The 12,491-nt window shown below is 44.7% G+C and overlaps 2 protein-coding genes and 1 pseudogene across 3 annotated transcripts in view; 1 reads left to right on the top strand and 2 right to left on the bottom strand.

Moving 5' to 3' along the window:
* Window positions 1-12,491, bottom strand: part of LOC127952760 (guanylate-binding protein 1-like) — a 241,602-nt gene that overhangs the window by 200,401 nt on the left and 28,710 nt on the right. The window lies entirely within an intron of this gene.
* LOC127952764 (gastrula zinc finger protein XlCGF57.1) overlaps window positions 1-12,491 on the bottom strand; it is a 71,712-nt gene that overhangs the window by 49,219 nt on the left and 10,002 nt on the right. The window lies entirely within an intron of this gene.
* On the top strand, window positions 2,697-4,265 carry LOC127952762 (zinc finger protein 271-like; annotated as a pseudogene).

Genomic DNA, 12,491 nt, shown 5'->3' with positions numbered 1-12,491 from the left:
CACAGCCTCGTGGTCAAAGCCAAAGTCCCCCAGGGCGGAGCGGACGACCACCACATCCTCGTGGTCACCACCAGAGTCCCCCAGGGCGGAGCGGACGACCACCACGTCCTCGTGGTCACTGCCAAAGTCTCTGGAACCACCTCGGGCACTGCTTCGACATCGGGCACTGCCTCGGCCTTCGGAACCACATTGGTCACTGCCTCGGCCTTCGGAACCACATTGGTCACTGCCTCGGCCTTCAGAACCACATTGGTCACTGCCTCGGCCTTCAGAACCACATTGGTCACTGCCTCGGCCTTCAGAACCACATTGGTCACTGCCTCGGCCTTCAGAACCACATTGGTCACTGCCTCGGCCTTCAGAACCACATTGGTCACTGCCTCGGCCTCCAGAAAAGCATCGGGCCCCGCCTCGGGAACAGCATCGGGCACCGCCTCGGGAACCGCATCGGGCACCGCCTCGGCCTCTCGAACAGCATCGAGCACCTCCTCGGGAACAGCCTCGGCCTCGGGAACAGCATCGGGCACCGCCTCGGGAACTGCATCGGGCACCGCCTCGGGGACTGCATCGGGCACCGCCTCGGGGACTGCATCGGGCACCGCCTCGGGGACTGCATCGGGCACCGCCTCGGCCCTTCGAACAGCATCGAGCACCTCCTCGGGAACAGCCTCGGCCTCGGGAACAGCATCGGGCACCGCCTCGGGAACAGCATCGGCCTCGGGAACAGCATCGGGCACCGCCTTGGGAACTGCATCGGGCACAGCCTCGGGAACTGCATCGGGCACCGCCTCGGGAACTGCATCGGGCACCGCCTCGGCCTCTCGAACAGCATCGAGCACCTCCTCGGGAACAGCCTCGGCCTCTGGAACAGCACCGGGCACCGCCTCGGGGACTGCATCGGGCACCGCCCCGAGAACTGCATCGGGCACCGCCCCGGGAACCGCATCGGGCACCGCCTCGGGAACCGCATCGGGCACCGCCCCGAGAACTGCATCGGGCACCGCCCCGGGAACCGCATCGGGCACCGCCTCGGGAACCGCATCGGGCACCGCCTCGGGAACCGCATCGGGCACCGCCTCGGGAACAGCATCGGACACCGCCTCGGGAACAGCCTCGGCCTCGGGAACAGCATCGGGCTCCGCCCCGACCTCCAGAACAGCGTCGGGTTTCGCTTCGACCTCTGGAACAGCATCAGGCCTCGCCTCAGCCTCTGGAACAGCATTGGGCACCGCCTCGGCCTCGGGCCCCACTTTGACCTCCAGAACAGCATCGGGCACCGCCTCGAACATGGATACGGTCCGCTCGGGAACCTTCTCCAGGCCTTGAGGGACGGTTGACGCCTGTCTCCTCGTCCTCCGTCCTCTATGACGGTGAGTCGGTGGCACCTGGACTGGCGACTCAGGCGTTGAGTCGGCCATCTTGTGCTGTGGCGCTGGGCTGGCGGCCATCTTGTGCTGTGGCGCTGGGCTGGCGGCCATCTTGTGCTGTGGCGCTGGGCTGGCGGCCATCTTGTGCTGTGGCGCTGGGCTGGCGGCCATCCTGTGCTGTGGCGCTGGGCTGGCTGCCATCTTGTGCTGTGGCGCTGGGCTGGCGGCCATCCTGTGCTCTGGCGCTGGGCTGGCGGCCATCTTGTGCTGTGGCGCTGGGCTGGCGGCCATCTTGTGCTGTGGCGCTGGGCTGGCGGCCATCTTGTGCTGTGGCGCTGGGCTGGCGGCCATCTTGTGCTGTGGCGCTGGGCTGGCGGCCATCTTGTGTTGTGGCGCTGGGCTGGCGGTCCTTTTGTGCTGTGGCGCTGGGCTGGCGGCCATCTTGTGCTGATGCGCTGGCTCAGCAGCCATGACATGAACCGTCTTGGGAACCTCTAGGATCCTTGATAGTGTAGCGAAATAATCCAAGAATGAGTCAGCGGCCATCTTGTGTTGTGGTACTGGGCTAGCGACCACTTGGTGCTGTGGAGCTGGGCTGGCGGCCATCTTGGGTTGTGGCGCTACCATGGAGGGTGTGTGCTTCCTCTCACCTCTCCGTTCGCCATGGTGAGAGGGTGGCTCTGATCCATCCCACACGAGTCCCGGGTCAAAGGGAGGCCATGGTTGAGAGCGATGACGAGTCTCCTCTCGACCACTTCCTCCTCGGCGACCTCCCCTGGTCCCCCGGAAAACCACCAGGCGAGTTCCCTCAAAACCGCCTCTGTCCCGCTCGGTGGCTGGGGATGAGGCATGAGTAGACATACCGCTGGTTCTCTGTTGTGACGGAGTCCTTCTGTCACGTAATGAGACGCTTGAAACACGACGAGAACCAATTGCAGGTAAGTATGATTTATTTCAAGGGATAATCCAGAGGGGTAAACAGTCCAGGCAGGGGTCGAAACCAAAACATCAATCCACATACAACAAGACACGAACACAAGGCAAGGCAGAGCAAGGCAAGACGAGAGTTGACGGACATGAATAATACATAACATTAAACAAGGACTCCGTAACATAGACTAAGACAGACCGGGTATTTATACACAGAAGGATAATGGGGAAACAGGAGACAGGTGGGGTGAACAATCAATTACGTAACAAGGAGGAAGGTGACCATATAAGGGAACAGGAAGTGATCTGGGACAGACACCGTGAGAAGGAGGACATCTAGTGGAACCCCGGGGAACAACAACCCAGACACTGTGACAAAACCTTTGAGTTGCTCTCAAACCAAACAGAAAGATTTAAGGCAAAGAAGAGCCAAAAAATATTTCACCTGCACTCAGTGTGGAAAGAGTTTGACAAGCAAACAAATTCTTGACATTCACATGAGAGTTCACACTGGAGAAAAACCTTACGCATGTGATCAATGTGGGAAGAATTTTAGACTAAAAAAACATCTTACGATACATATGAGAGTTCATACTGGAGAGAAACCATTCACTTGTGTTCAGTGTGGAAGAAGTTTCACACAATCGTCAGCCCTTAAGAGACACATGAATATTCACACTAGAGAGAAACTGTACACATGTGATCAATGTGGGAAAACATTTTTGAGAGCTTCAGACCTGAAGGATCACCTGACGGTTCATACAAAGGAGAAGCCACATTCATGTTCTGTGTGTGGAAAGAGTTTTTCATTACTACAAAGTTTCAAAGTACATCAGAAAATACACACTGGTGTGAGAGAGTACATGTGCTTTGAATGTGACAAGACTTTTACTTCAGCAAGCTGTTTAAAACAGCATGCGAGGATTCACACCATAGAAAAACCTTACGCATGTGATCAATGTGGGAAGAATTTCAGACTAAAAAAACATCTTATGAAACATATGAGAGTTCATACTGGAGAGAAACCATTCACTTGTGTTCAGTGTGGAAGAAGTTTTACACAATCGTCAGCCTTTAAGAGACACATGAATATTCACACTAGAGAGAAACTGTACACATGTGATCAATGCGGCACAACATTTTTGAGAGTTTCATACCTGAAGGATCACCAGAGAGTTCATACAAAGGAGAAACCACATTCATGTTCTGCGTGTGGAAAGAGTTTTTCATTTCTACAAATTTTGAAAAGACATCAGAAAATACATACTGGTGTGAGAGAGTACATGTGCTTTGAGTGTGACAAGACTTTTACTACAGCAGACTGTTTAAAACAGCACCAGAGAGTTCACACTGGAGAGAAACCTCACAAGTGTTCATACTGTGACAAGAGATTCAGTCGGTCAACACGTTTGAAAACACATGAGATGATCCACACTGGAGAGAAACCTTACATGTGTTTACACTGTGACAAGAGATTCAGTGTGTCATCAAATCTGAAAACACATGAAATGATCCACACTGGAGAGAAACCTTACATGTGTTTACACTGTGACAAGAGATTCAGTGCGTCAACATCTCTGAAAACACATGAGCGGATCCACACTGGAGAGAAACCCTACATGTGTTTACACTGTGACAAGAGATTCAGTGTGTCATCAAGTCTGAAAACACATGAGCGGATCCACACTGGAGAGAAAACTTACAAATGTTCACACTGTGACAAGAGATTCAGTCAGTCATCAAATCTGAAATCACACGAGAGGATCCACACTGGACAGAAACCCTACAAGTGTTCAGGGACTCAGTCGGTCAACACATCTGAAAACACACGAGAGGATCCACACTGGAGAGAAACCTTACAAGTGTTCACACTGTGAGAAGAGATTCAGTCATTCAGGACACCTGAAAACACATGACAGGATCCACTCTAGAGAGAAACAGTACAACAGTCTTAATTTTCGTCAATAGCATTTGTTCACCAATGGGAACGAGATGATAATGAATAAAATCTATTTCTGAAAGACAAAAACACAACTCAGATTTTTTGTCAATGAATACAGTGGAGGCTTGCCTCCCTTCGGTCCATTGACTTTCTACAGAGACAAAGTATGCCGTGACCTTCCTGGAGGCTCATTGAGATAAATGGGGAAAAAAGCATGTGAGAGAAGGCAATGCCTCTGTCACGCTATAATTGGATATGAACAGTTATGATTGGATGTGATTGGTTTGTGCGATAAATCTCTGCTCTTTGTAACAAACAAATCTCCATATTCATCGGGAAGAAGGAGGCGGGAACCGGCGCACAATCAAAAACATTTTAATATCACAAAATAAATACAAAACGGCGCACCAGCCCCTCACGGACGACTGGTGCGCCCAAATAGAAGCCAAAACATAAAATAATGTCCCAGGCCTGGTCCTCTCTCGTCCTTCACGGTCGTCGCTCCAGTTTTATATCCTTCCATCTCCTACGTGGGACTCGATACTAGCGGTGGGGCTCAGGTGTAGCTCATCTCCAATCACTACACCTGGCCTCACTCCTCGTTCCCACGCCTCTCGGCCCCGCCCCACTCGCCACACTCTTGTTTAGTGCAAGCTCTCGGTCTGAATGAAGAAAATGATAGTGTTATTGGTTAATTATAAAATAAGTACATAACTCTCCTTTTTAGATATCACTGCTTTGTGCCATTTTGAAATGGTCTGAAGACGTGATGACTGCATCAGTTTTAAGTGAGCATTTATAGTGTGATGATATAAACAGATATACTGTAACCTAAGTAGTAATAATGCTTTTGCTTAAGTACAAAGATGTACCCTGTGATTAATGCTATATGGAAAATGTATTGTGTAACTTCACTAACATTCAGAAAACTGCTTACTTGCATGAAATGTATGTAGTGACTGATTTAGAGTAGAAACACTTATGTATTAAAAATAGTTTTTATGATAAATGGACAACATAGTAGTTGAGGTGTATTTCACAGATGGTTAAGAGGAAAAAGAAGAGGAAAAGGGCTAAAGCAATGCGACGTCAACAACTGAAAGCCTCGGCAGAGGAGTTGGCAGCACTCCAGGTGATGACATCAGAAGAACCAGCGTTCGACGTCTGGGTATAAAAGACTGAGAGAGAGACTCGACGGACGGATACTGAACAAGCACAGTATCCCTCGACGCCTGAAACCAGCTGATTATACCTTGATTTTGTAATTTTACTATTGAACTTGGATATAACTTTTGTTCATTTTAATAAAACTTGTATTTTATTATTGACAAGTTATGGTCTGCAAGAGTAGTAATTTAAGAGCCGTAAGCAAGAACTGACCACAGGGAAGTCTACTGAGCAAGTTGTGAGTACTTTTGAAATGCTTATAGTTTTGTCCAGGGTCGACTTTCCTTACCTACCTGAGAATAATAAAGAAACAGTTAAAAGGGGTATAGATAAAGGAGACACCTTAAAACAATACAGTGCATGCCATCATACATGAAGTCATCTTACATGAAGTTAAGAGGTAAAATGAGGAGGTCCTATTCTGGAGAGCTATACATGCCCATGCCATGACACCACCTCCACCAAGCTTAACAAATGAGGTTGTGTGCTTACGGTCATTTGCAGTTAGCTTTTTTCTCCACACTTTTCCAATCACTTAGATAAAAGTTCATCTTTGTCTCATCGGTCCATCAACTCAGTTCCAAAACTCTACTGCCTCACATTTGTGAAGAATCTTGCCTTTCTATTGTTGTTGCTGATCCGAGGTTTGCATCTTGCTGTGCAGCGTTTGTAATTCTGTGTCTAATTCTTCTTTGGACTGTAGATTGACAGAGCATCACCCCAGCTTTCTGGAGGTTGTTGGGGATTTTACAGACATGTAGCTTTTATGATTTGTCTGTCATCAGCTACTGATGTTTTTCTGAGCCAATCAGGTTGTTGTTGGTTGCTGATGTCGCCAGTACTTTCCAAACATTTGATTTCTCCATGCCTTTTCTTTTCCCTATTGTTCTTATTGACCTACTCTTTTCTTTTAGCATCCAAATTGCTTGCTTTTCTTTCAGAGTCAGCTTCCTTATCTTCAGCTTGGTTTATGTATCATCATCGAATGCAGCTGCAGCTGTGAGTGGTTCTGGGCAGTTAACTTTGAGCCAATCGCGAGGACTACTCCCCTTTATAAACCAGGACTTTTCTTTTGACAAATGATGCCACCCGTACGCGACTTGTCTTGTTTACCTGCCCAGCGATCTGATGTCTGCCTGGTTACGTGTCTACCGTAGCGCCGCAGGTATGGTTAGCTTAGTTTCTCTTTCCACTCGTTAACTTTATAATGTGAGCTTATAGGGAATGTTTTATGCTATAGAATCCCCGGTGCGGCAGCAGCCCTTTCACCAGCTGAGTGTGCGCCCTGCGATCAGCAATCAGAGCTCAGGGCCTGTGACGCAACGTTGTTAATCATAGGGAGTGCTATTTAACCGGGGGTTCGGACGCCAGTTGGCTACATCAACGCTGAACAACTGCTGCTTTGCTTATGTTTTTTTCCTGTTACGTCTGGTGTACGGACTTTTGTCGTACCCGGTAGCTTTGTTTGGATCTATGATTATTGGACCTGTGTTTGCTCGAGTTTACAGACGGCTGGCTGGCGTGTTACGGTTTAACTCTGTTTGATCCGTCCTGTTATTGTTGGGAATCAGTAGTTGAGTGTAAAGTGTTTGCTGGGCTAGCTGGCACCACTTTAATTGTTTTGTTTTTGTCTATATTATGTGTTTTTGTGTAAGTTTTGTTTAACTTTCAATTGTCCATTTACGCCACAGGTGCTGAGAACTGCCAGTGGGAGCGGTGTCCCTTGCGGTGGTGGGTCCCTTAGTGTGTGCTATGGCTGTGTGTTCACCAAGTGTGGTCATTTCCCTTGTGGTGCGTGTGTGTGAATTCGACACTGGTGATTGGGGTGTCTTTTATGAATGCTCATTGCTCGAGCCTCTAGTCTCCTACTGGTAAGATTCTGCCCTGTTCTCCTCTTCTCTTGGGTGTGTGTGTGTTTGTGTGTTTTGGTTTTTGATTTGGTGTACTGTGTATTTTGTTTGCTGTGAAGATTCCCTTCTATGTTTGCTGTGACTATTGTGTGTTTTTAAGTAAAAATAAAAATAATATTTTTGTACTGGACCACCGTCTCTGGCTGATCCATCCACGAACTTGAGTGCCTGGTTAGAACAAGATAACAAATTCTTTGGGTGTAACTCCCATTGTGGCGTAGTCTGCTACTGTGTATCCCTTCTGCCACATAAACAATGCCGATTTCATTACTTCTATTATTAGTCATTCAAAGCTTCATCTCATGGCCTTAACAGATAAACCTCTGTTTGCTGATTTACTATTTTGATCTCAACCGAGTGTCAACTACTGCTACTCACAAATCAGGCAACCAACTGGACCTTATTTATACGTGACACTGCTCTACTGATCATGTTCTGGTTACTCCACTGCACACGTCAGATCACTTCCTCCTCACTCTTAACCTCAACATGATCCCTGACACATCACTTACCCCTCCACATGTCATCTTTCGACGTAACCTACACACACTTCCACCCTCCCGGCTATCTGCAATGGTTTCATCTTCACTTCCTTCCCCTAAATGTTTGCATCTTTGGATGCTAACAGTGCTACTGATACTTTCTGCTCCACTCTTACATCTTGTTTAGACACTGTTTGCCCCTTATCTTCCAGGCCAGCCCGTAACACCCCTTCTGCCCCTTGGTTATCTGATGTTCTACACCGTCCTAAGCTTAGAGCTTCTGAAAGGGTGTGGCGCAAGTCCAAAAATACTACTGATCTTATTGTGTATCAGTCACTCCTATCTTCTTTCTCTGCTAATGTCTACTCTGCTAAAATGACATACTACCATAACAAAATTAACAATTCGTCTAACTCTCGCATGCTTTTTAAAATATTTTCCTCACTTCTTTGTCCTCCTCCTCACCTTCCTGCTTCATCTCTAATAGCTGACGAATTTGCCACGTTTTTCATTAATAAAATTAAACAAATTAGTGCACAATTTTCCACACCACAGTCATTCAAGCTCCTATCACCAGCAAACTTACACTCATTTACATCCTTCTCTTCACTCTCTGAGGCAGAAGTGTCAAAACTCATCCTTTCTAATCACCCTACTACTTGCCCGCTTGATCCTATTCCATCTCATCTCCTTCAAACCATTTCTCCTGCAGTTGTACCTGCACTCACTCACATCATCAACACTTCCCTCCACACTGGTGTTTTTCCCTCATCATTTAGACAGGCACGTATAACTCCACTACTGCCGTGTTTCCACCGAAATTACCCGGAACATTTGTACCAGGAACTTTTTTTCCCCCAGACCTGTTGCTTTCTGCGTTTCCACCGCGGTGTAAAGTACCGGGAAGATTAGGCAAATAGACTGGTGACGTAGCTCTGTGCACGTTTCTCAATATAAAGTACGCTGATTTTGGATGTGCATCCTCCTCGGTAGTTCAGACTTTGTGCATTCGACTCCGGAGTGTGATGTCCGCGATAGTGATAGGCATTTCGGCTCTTTTTCGTGAGCCGGCTCGTTTGACTCAGCTCACTGAAAAGAGCCAGCTCTTTTGGCTCACAAACGGCTCTTTAAAAAACAATAATGTTTTGAATATGATTATGTTTTGAAACAATTCTAATTAAATTATTAAATGAAATCATACTCACAATTTCTTTAAAAATGCATTGATTTGTTATGAAAAAAGAATACTATTAAACATTTGCATTTAAATTACAACTTTTCAATGTATAAAAACAACATTACAAAACAAATACAATCTGAATCTGAACAACATAATAGAACCCATATTAAAGAAAAATAACTGAAAGGATTAAACTAGTCCCTCTTTTTTTTTTTTGTATAACTAGCATGAACACACAAACACAATGCTGATCATATTTTTATTTTATGAGAGATTTGCATTCAGAAATGCAAGCTGCCTTACTTTCGAGGGGCTAATGATCATTAAAATTATTTAAAAAGGCGGCTGTGCTTCCGACTAATTTTCCTGCTTTTGTTTTGTTTTCAAAAGCTGTTGTGTTTTTCCTCTCATCTCCTCCGAGTTTGACACTGTGTGTGTGTGTGTGGTGGCTCGGCCCCTCCCTCATGCCGTATAATTGGTTGACATCTCGTGTATGATTGACAGGAACAGAATGTGAGGCTGATCAGACAGTCAAAATATAATATTTTTTTTTGTTCTTTGAATTAGTCATTTATTTTAAATGAAATAAAATGCATCCATTATTTCATTTACATATTTATTTAATTTCTATAGGCTATATATATTTTTTAAATAGAGTCGGCTCTTCAGATACGCGAGCCAGCTCCCGTCGTTCACCTACAAGAGCCGGCTCTTAGAGGCACTAGTCCGCGATGACGCAAGTCCGGTAAATCTGCAAACAGCAGCGTACTTCATAACTCCAGTCAACTGACCATGGCTACTGCAATTTTCCTTATTGTATATTTACAATAAAACGAAATAGGATATCAAATACCACTGACTCCTTTGGTTTTCATTTAAACATAATAACAGCTGCAGAAATGTACTTGGCTCAGGGATATGTGTATATATGCAGCCATTACAATGAAACAAAATATTATATAAATTTGCCTTTTTATTTTCATTTTAACATATAGATAAATTGAATACAGAGCAAAGAAAACCTGTTAGATTCACCCCGCAGCATTTTATGTTTAACCACTAAAGAGACGTCAGAGCCAACGGCACACATCAGAAGGTCTAGCCGAGGTAAGTTATTAAATTAAACCACAATTTCCAAAGTATTTTAAACAAAGTTATTAACTGTACCAACTTTACCATCTCGCAATGCTCTTCCCATAAAACCTGCTTTTCATTGTCATTTAAATTGATATTTAATCACATTTAGTTGGTTAAACTGGGATGAATGTTCTCATAAAATAATATGTATTATTAATAATAATATCTACATTATTATTATCACACAATATTTATTGTACGATCAGTATTTATTATTTGACAGTGCCTTTGCATCTTGCCTTATAGACTGTGTGCAAAAACATTTGATTGTAGCTTCAACAGGACAGGTTTAATGGGGGGGGGTGTGATTTTCACACCACTAATATTCCACCCCCCACTAATACAGGTTAAAAAGGTCACAGAGAAACCAAATTTATGCTACACCGATATTTTGAGATTATTTTGTGGGTATCTGTCTGTTTTGCACACCGAGGAGCAGTTCTCTGTGTTTTGTGCGAACATGCAGAAAACTAGTCCATTAATCTCTTCTTTTCCTTCACAGGTTTAAAACATCTTTATGCTTAAAGTTGGCAAAGTGCATTTGTCACTTCAAGCTGGAAAAGGTACTGTGGAGCAAATGAGAGAGGCAGAGGGGATTTGAGTTTCTTGGACTTTGAAGGGTTTCTGGATCTTGTGAGGGACTTTGGGGTTGTCTATACCATTGACCTCAAATGGTTAGTGTTATTTTTTTTACATCTTGACACCCCTCTCATCCTCAAGATCAGTGCCACGAAAGTGAAGGGACAGAAATCATTTTATCACCATAAAGTTTACCACCTTTCCTCTGCTAACTACTCACATTTTGCCTCAACTCTTCCCCCGGTTTTGATAGATGAATGACAGGTTTTACAACAAAAAATAAATAAATAAATAAACAATGTTTGACGAGGGCTCTGGAAACAAAACACAGAACTTATAACATTCTGTCTGACAGTAGAACATGGTTTTACACTTTGTATACACTTTTTTTAGAATGGGTTGGCTAAATATACAGTATTGTTCAAAATAATAGCAGTACAATGTGACTAACCAGAATAATCAAGGTTTTTAGTATATTTTTTATTGCTACGTGGCAAACAAGTTACCAGTAGGTTCAGTAGATTGTCAGAAAACAAACAAGACCCAGCATTCATGATATGCACGCTCTTAAGGCTGTGCAATTGGGCAATTAGTTGAAAGGGGTGTGTTCAAAAAAATAGCAGTGTCTACCTTTGACTGTACAAACTCAAAACTATTTTGTACAAAAAAAAATTTTTTTCTGGGATTTAGCAATCCTGTGAATCACTAAACTAATATTTAGTTGTATGACCACAGTTTTTTAAAACTGCTTGACATCTGTGTGGCATGGAGTCAACCAACTTGTGGCACCTCTCAGCTGTTATTCCACTCCATGATTCTTTAACAACATTCCACAATTCATTCACATTTCTTGGTTTTGCTTCAGAAACAGCATTTTTGATATCACCCCACAAGTTCTCAATTGGATTAAGGTCTGGAGATTGGGCTGGCCACTCCATAACATTAATTTTGTTGGTTTGGAACCAAGACTTTGCCCGTTTACTAGTGTGTTTTGGGTCATTGTCTTGTTGAAACAACCATTTCAAGGGCATGTCCTCTTCAGCATAGGGCAACATGACCTCTTCAAGTATTTTAACATATGCAAACTGATCCATGATCCCTGGTATGCGATAAATAGGCCCAACACCATAGTAGGAGAAACATGCCCATATCATGATGCTTGCACCTCCATGCTTCACTGTCTTCACTGTGTACTGTGGCTTGAATTCAGAGTTTGGGGGTCGTCTCACAAACTGCCTGTGGCCCTTGGACCCAAAAAGAACAATTTTACTCTCATCAGTCCACAAGATGTTCCTCCATTTCTCTTTAGGCCAGTTGATGTGTTCTTTGGCAAATTGTAACCTCTTCTGCACATGCCTTTTTTTTAACAGAGGGACTTTGCGGGGGATTCTTGAAAATAGATTAGCTTCACACAGACGTCTTCTAACTGTCACAGTACTTACAGGTAACTCCAGACTGTCTTTGATCATCCTGGAGGTGATCATTGGCTGAGCCTTTGCCATTCTGGTTATTCTTCTATCCATTTTGATGGTTGTCTTCCGTTTTCTTCCACGTCTCTCTGGTTTTGCTCTCCATTTTAAGGCACTGGAGATCATTTTAGCTGAACAGCCTATCATTTTTTGCACCTCTTTATAGGTTTTCCCCTCTCTAATCAACTTTTTAATCAAAGTACGCTGTTCTTCTGAACAATGTCTTGAACGACCCATTTTCCTCAGCTTTCAAATGCATGTTCAACAAGTGTTGGCTTCATCCTTAAATAGGGGCCACCTGATTCACACCTGTTTCTTCACAAAATTG

Source organism: Carassius gibelio, chromosome B3 (assembly GCF_023724105.1).
Source record: "Carassius gibelio isolate Cgi1373 ecotype wild population from Czech Republic chromosome B3, carGib1.2-hapl.c, whole genome shotgun sequence".
Classification (NCBI taxonomy): Eukaryota; Metazoa; Chordata; class Actinopteri; order Cypriniformes; family Cyprinidae; genus Carassius; species Carassius gibelio.
The sequence above is the reverse complement of the archived record's forward strand: the minus strand, read 5'-3'. Positions and strand labels throughout refer to the sequence as shown.